This window comes from Henckelia pumila, chromosome 4 (assembly GCF_033568475.1).
Source record: "Henckelia pumila isolate YLH828 chromosome 4, ASM3356847v2, whole genome shotgun sequence".
Lineage (NCBI taxonomy): Eukaryota > Viridiplantae > Streptophyta > Magnoliopsida > Lamiales > Gesneriaceae > Henckelia > Henckelia pumila.
Window position 1 is genome coordinate 90995703 of NC_133123.1, and position 6403 is coordinate 91002105.

At 38.2% G+C, this 6403-nt stretch overlaps 1 pseudogene; it reads right to left on the reverse strand.

Annotated features, from left to right (window-relative positions):
* Positions 1-4243: 4243 nt before the first annotated feature.
* LOC140866947 (xyloglucan 6-xylosyltransferase 2-like) lies at positions 4244-5601 on the reverse strand (annotated as a pseudogene).
* Between the last annotated feature and the right edge of the window lie 802 nt (positions 5602-6403).

Here is a 6403-nt window from a genome sequence, read left to right on the forward strand (position 1 = left end):
TGCCCCTTCCGGGCAGCGATCCAATCGCTGCCCGGGTTTCGCCCCCGAAAAAAAAATTTTTTTTTTTTTATTAAAAATATTTATTTTGTTTCAAAAACCGAGACTCAAAAATTTTGTACAATTGATTAATTCAATCGATTGATCTGAGCAACCTGTGCTCTGATACCACTGTTCGAAAACTGGCGAGTTCCCAGACCAATTACGATTGATACTCGGTGCAGCGGAAGTTTAAAAATTTTCATGGAACGTTTCCATGGTATGGGTATCAACCGTTCATCGATTGAATTACGTGTGTGTAAAATTTAAATAACAATTAAATAAATTTTACCTCAAATCTCGCAACGAGATTAATGGACACCAACAGAACAATTCTGCTCTTGTTGTCTCTCCCTGGAACCGATGAACGCCTTCAATCAGGTCCACGAACAGAGGTTTAATCCCTCTGATAGATTGCACTAGAAAATCTATCAGAAGTTTTCTGCGAAGAGAATACACGAATTTGATTCGTTATTCCTTACTGCGATTCAAAATCACAGACCGGAATTTTCTCGGGCAGAGGGGGAGGGTTCGGCCGATTTGTTGAGAGAGAGGCTAGGGTTCGATTTTTGCTCTGTCTCAAAAATTATGACCTGTTGTGTGTAATTTCTGTACTGAAATAACTTATTTATAATGCAGGCCACTAACACCTTAGGGCCCATTAGTCATAAGCTGGGGCCCGACAAGCAAAGCCCGCTCGTTCAGAAATTAATATAAAATTCATCGTGACTCCGATTGATGAAACGATTTCACCAATGTGCACAGAAACCATTTCTGCACGTTTTAAAGTCAAAATAAATTTTCCTGAATCCGAATTCAGTGGTTTCCAAAAATGTCCATCCCTATGTCATTTTAGGAAATCCTACTCCCTTACTCTTATTTAAGAAGTCCAACTCCTTAGTTCATTAAATTTAACTCTTTAAATTTAACTATCTCAACGGGGATTAAAACTCCATTACACTGTGTGACCCTCAATGGTTCAGGGATACAGCTAGCCGTGGGCTCACAACTCCTTGTGACTCGGAACAACACTTTCCGACTTGCCCAACGAATCATGGTAAAGCGCCTAGCAACATCGCCCCATGATTCCCTAGGTATCACTGATAGTGCCTACAAGAACCAGTAGATTTTGGTTAGCGTACAGTACGGTCCCTTCATCCAAATATCCCGATCGAATCAACAACCATTGGTATATCGAGAGTCGCTCAAGATTCGATAACTATGCAATACATCTTGAAGATCAAATTAGTGACATCGCATGTGCTACTAAGAAACCATTTCTTAAATCACATCAAGTACTCTGGCCAGAGATTTGTCACACTAATATCTCCTCAGATCGCATAGGATATCCACACTCGCAAGTATGTGGTGAATCCTTGACAACAATGCATTGACTCCTATATGTGTCGTAACTGTACCCAATCTCGACACCTGATGACCCCCTCAGAGTCGGTAAACGAGTCAAAGCACAGTACTAGCATATAGAGTCTCCATGATGTTTCAAGTCGTAAGGACTAATGGTGTACAACCAAAACCGCGGACTTTATCCACTCGATAAGTGATAACCACTTGGAAAGTCCGGATAGGGTAGTTCGACTATTCATCCTATGAATATCCATTTGCATGCTTCGAACATCTCCATGTTCCCTACCAATGAAACGTGGTACTCCGCATCGCAAATGCTAGTCTCAAACTCGAGCGATCCTTATCCTTATTATCGGACGGCTCAATCGACTAGGAACGGTTTTAGAATATACAGTGACTATAAGATGTATTTCATGATAGACATCTCCATGTTCTACCACATCTTACATACACTATAGTATATTCAAGGTCTTTATCAAAACAACAATAGTATATAACAATATGAAGTAATATAAAGTCATTGCCATAAAAGTGTAAATAATATTAAACAAAAGATTGTTTATACAAAGAGTCAACAAAGCCCATAGCCACACAGTTGGCTCACTGGGCACCCACTCTTACAGTCTTGATTTGCAGGAGTCAACAAATCTTCTGAAACGCCGGTTCTGCTTTTAATAAAAGATCCTGCAAAGAACATCTTGTCACAGGTACTTGTCTCGAGATATCTAGATAGGCAGTTGGCATTCTACCGGTAGAGATATTTGTCCTCTGCTGGTTTGAATAACCAGTCGATAAGCTTGTGACTTCAACCGGTCGAGAGATAAAGGCGGTTGACAAGCTTCCGGTAGATAGATTTATCCTCTGCTGGTTTTGATAGCCAGTCGATAGGCTTGTGACTTCAGCCGGTCGAGAGCAAAGGCGGTTGACAAGCTTCCGGTAGAAGTTGTAGTAGATTCCTGAAATACAATGGTTGGCAGCACATTCCTATACAATGAGTTGTTGTTTGTTATCACCAAAATATCGGATTCAACAAAAGACTACTGCTAATAAATACTAACAATCCAAGTTTATACATGCGTCCGTCGCTAGCCATTTTCTGTCGAAGGCTACAACTCCCGCACAACTTACCCACAAACCTACTAGCACCACGCTAATGTCGGACCCTCCTCAATAATATGGCTAGAACCATTCAATATAAAAATTGGACTTATCACACCTAAAACACGCACCTAGTGAGAAATCCAAGCCATATTTATAGACCACGATCGGACTATCCGCTCCCAGTTCTGATCCTCTGAACTACTGTATGCATCGACATGTTGACAACGTCTTGACACCTAAGTGAACGGCCGTGTTCGGATGGTCCGAACTTGATCGGTATATCCGACCCCCCACGTATTCGTGCATTTTTGACACCTCATAATCTGCGTAGCCTAATTTTACTTCTGATGTTCCGACCTACGTTTTGACGATACGATCTTGTTTGGTACTTCCGAAGTCAATTCGGTGGATCCGAACCTTTCAGAGGTTTCAAACTCAAATCCTTTGATTTGAAAGTTTTTAATTACTTGATTTACTTGACTAGTGACCATTTAATATTTTTAATTTCTTTAATCATATAAAATGGTACTTGGGTCACTAAATTATCCCCTATCAAGAGATTTTGGGCTAATTGCATTCACACCCCCTGTAAAAAGTCTAAAAGGCATAAAACACCCTGTGTAAAATTAATAGCATGTTAGACCCTATGTTTTAAAAAAATTAGCATAAAAACCCCTATGAGAGGGTATAAATGTGCCCGAATTTGTATAACATAGGGGTGAAATGTGCTACATTTTAAAAAACTGAGGGATGCATTAGCCTATTAATATTTCTTAGGGGGTTTTATATCTTTTAGACTTTTCACAGGAGATGTGAATGCAATTAGCCCAGAGATTTCATCCTCAAAATGAGTACTAGGATAAACAATTTAAATGATACTCACGCAATCCAAGAGTCAAAATAGTTGAACTCTAACTAGCTAATCTCAAACTGTGAAATCATTAAACAGAATTAACCAATCAAACAGTAAACTCTTTCCATCATCAACACTCATTTAGGATACATTTAATTTTTCATCGGTCTCAAATATAGTCTAGTTTTTGTAGTTAATGTTATATCTCATATTCGTTTACCAATTTATCCCTATTAAATTAATATCATCAATTAATTATAAATTTATTTTATTCAATTCAATTCAAATCTTCATTAAATAAAGCTAAAATGAAAAATTCCTTTCTAAATTGATATTCTCAAAAAAATTCTTAATTTGTGTGAAAATATATACTTACCTAATGATATGAGACGGAGGGAGTAAGACTTATTAATTAAAGCAACAAAAGATAGAAAATTTAAAAATTATTTCTCATTAACTTATTTATTATACGTTCTTATTATAAATTTATAATTGGGGTGAAATTAATAATCTATAAAGTGTGATATCCCAAAATTAAGACATACGCAACAAAGAAGTTGGAATGCGGAAATTCGAATATGGAACTTTGCTGCAGCTAGAGTGATCTTATTAAAATATATTACACCGTGCATGATAGTGTGCCATGTATCTATCTAATTTTCACCAGAAAACTTGAATTTTCAAATTTTTCATTCAATTAAACCGATGAGAATGAATGAAACAGTAACTACAACCAATATAATGGGACACATGCAAAACCCCAAGAACTATATATATATATATATATATATATATATATATGATCAAAGGAGCCAAAAAAATTAATTGTTGTGTAAAACGTAGACAAGGAATTCTTGATCTCAACAGGAATTTTGAGCTATATATAATTCAATAAGTTGACAATCTCACAGATTTTTATGGAGGATGAAGCAAGCCAAGATCATCCCTCGTCTCAAGTGGCTTACTCGTCTGGTTTCGAATTCGGCTCACTTTCTTACTGGCAAGCGTGTTATGCGTAAAACCATAAATCTGCAGGATCTGATTGTCCCCGAAATTAAATGCGCGATCCATCTGTTTCAAGCACCTTTCGATAGGATAGTTAGTACCGAACATCCCACAAGGCTTGCAACCCACAAAATGCGTCACCAACGGCCACCGTTAATCGCCGAAACCAGGGTGATAACTGTCCATCATTTCCTCGTACCTATCCACCAAAAATCCCCAGTAGCCATGCAAGAAATATGTACTCTCCAAGTAAACCTTGTCCCCCCACTTATCCCTCTGTGTGGCTAATATATACACCATAGCAGACTGATCATCCGCTTCGAAAATCGGCCTATCTTTACGATCTCTGGTAAAAGTTCTCCGGCCTCCTCTCTCACCATCCCTTTTGGCCCCATCGGCGCCAGCGCGTCCAGAAGATCTAAAAACCACTGGCAGTTCCTTAACAAGAAACTACAAGTATTCAATCCGATCCAGTTGTTATTTTCATAAACCTCGTGATCCCAACCGTGAAGTACGATGTTATAACCCCTGTACCTCTCCCAAGGCAACTCAAACACCATATCTGTGAACATTGCATCACTATCCATCCACCACAGTAACTCCACTTCCGGATGCGAAAACAGAAGTTTACGAATCAGCGGTAGTTTCGCCCAAAACCCCGCCATTTCTGCATCTAGCAAGGCCATGTTGTAAAAAATGTCAATCCCATGTAGCTTACAGTAATCAATCTTGTTCTTGATCGATTTCAGCAAGTAATGATCGCCGACCGGGTTCTCGCCCGGCTTGGGAGATGAACCGGTGACCAGTAAAACCCTGGGCTTTCTTCTGGCCACGTGATTCGGAAAATTCAGATTACGTCTCAACCATAGCCCTCTCATTCGATCCCAATTATCAATCTTTGGACCTAAGACGTATGGTTTCGATGGATCATGTTTATAATCATCGTCATCATCATCATCTTTGAAAATTCTCCTTGCATCAAAGTTGGCATAATAATTGCTGCCACTTGAGATGGATTTAACCCGCCGGCCATGCGAAGCCGCTTCCAAGACACGTGGGATGTAAGTTAAGGTTTCCCGGATCTTGTCAAGGTCTTTTTCCGGCGTCCCGAATTTCCCCGCACCAAGACTTGCGCGCAGGACCATCACGGTAAGAAACAGACACAGGAACGTGACCTTACAGTTGCACAAAATCTGATTGAGCTGCCGAGCTCGGCGTTGGCTAAGGAACCGCTCTAGCATGTTCAAATGCTTGACGTTGGAGATAAATTTGATGGGAAGATCACGTACGGTTTCAAAACTAAAATTCCATGGATCAATATTAATGGAAGTTATGGTAGAATAACTTTTCAAGATTTATCGCAGAAAAATGGGATCTGGGAGGATGGATATATTATACATATGGAGGAAATTTACACATTGAGATGGAAAGCGGAACTGTAATAAGTCTTCGTGGACGAGGTGATGCTAATTCAGACAGCAACTGTTTATATACATTTTCGTGGCTTTAATTGCATTTCCCCCTTCAATTGTATATTTCATACCCATTACCCCTATGATTTTTTTATTACACTTTTGCATTATTTCCATAAATTTATCTCATCTTTTGTCAGTTTGTGAAAATATGTTTTTTGACTCTCTATTTAGCCAAATTTCAGCCTTATGGCCGGTTCGTTTGAGGTTTGAAAACCGTTTTTTTTTTTGGGAAAAAAATGATGTTTTTGAAATATGTATGGTTTGTTTACAAAATTTGATTAAAGAAAGCATTTGAATTTTTTTTCAGAAGATAGAATTTCCAGCTTTTGAATTTTGATTTTGGTTCAATTTAATAAAAAATATTTTTTAACGTTTATCCAAATACTAAAATAGCTTATGTTTCTGAAAAAATAAATAGCTTATGTTTTTTGATAAGAATACTTAAAAAATCTAAACTTATTTAAACATACGTTTTTTTTTCTAAAATTACAAATTTTGTATCTGAATTACGGGTGGAATCGGTCGGGACTTATTCCGTGACCCTCCTACTTAATTCCATTCCCAAACT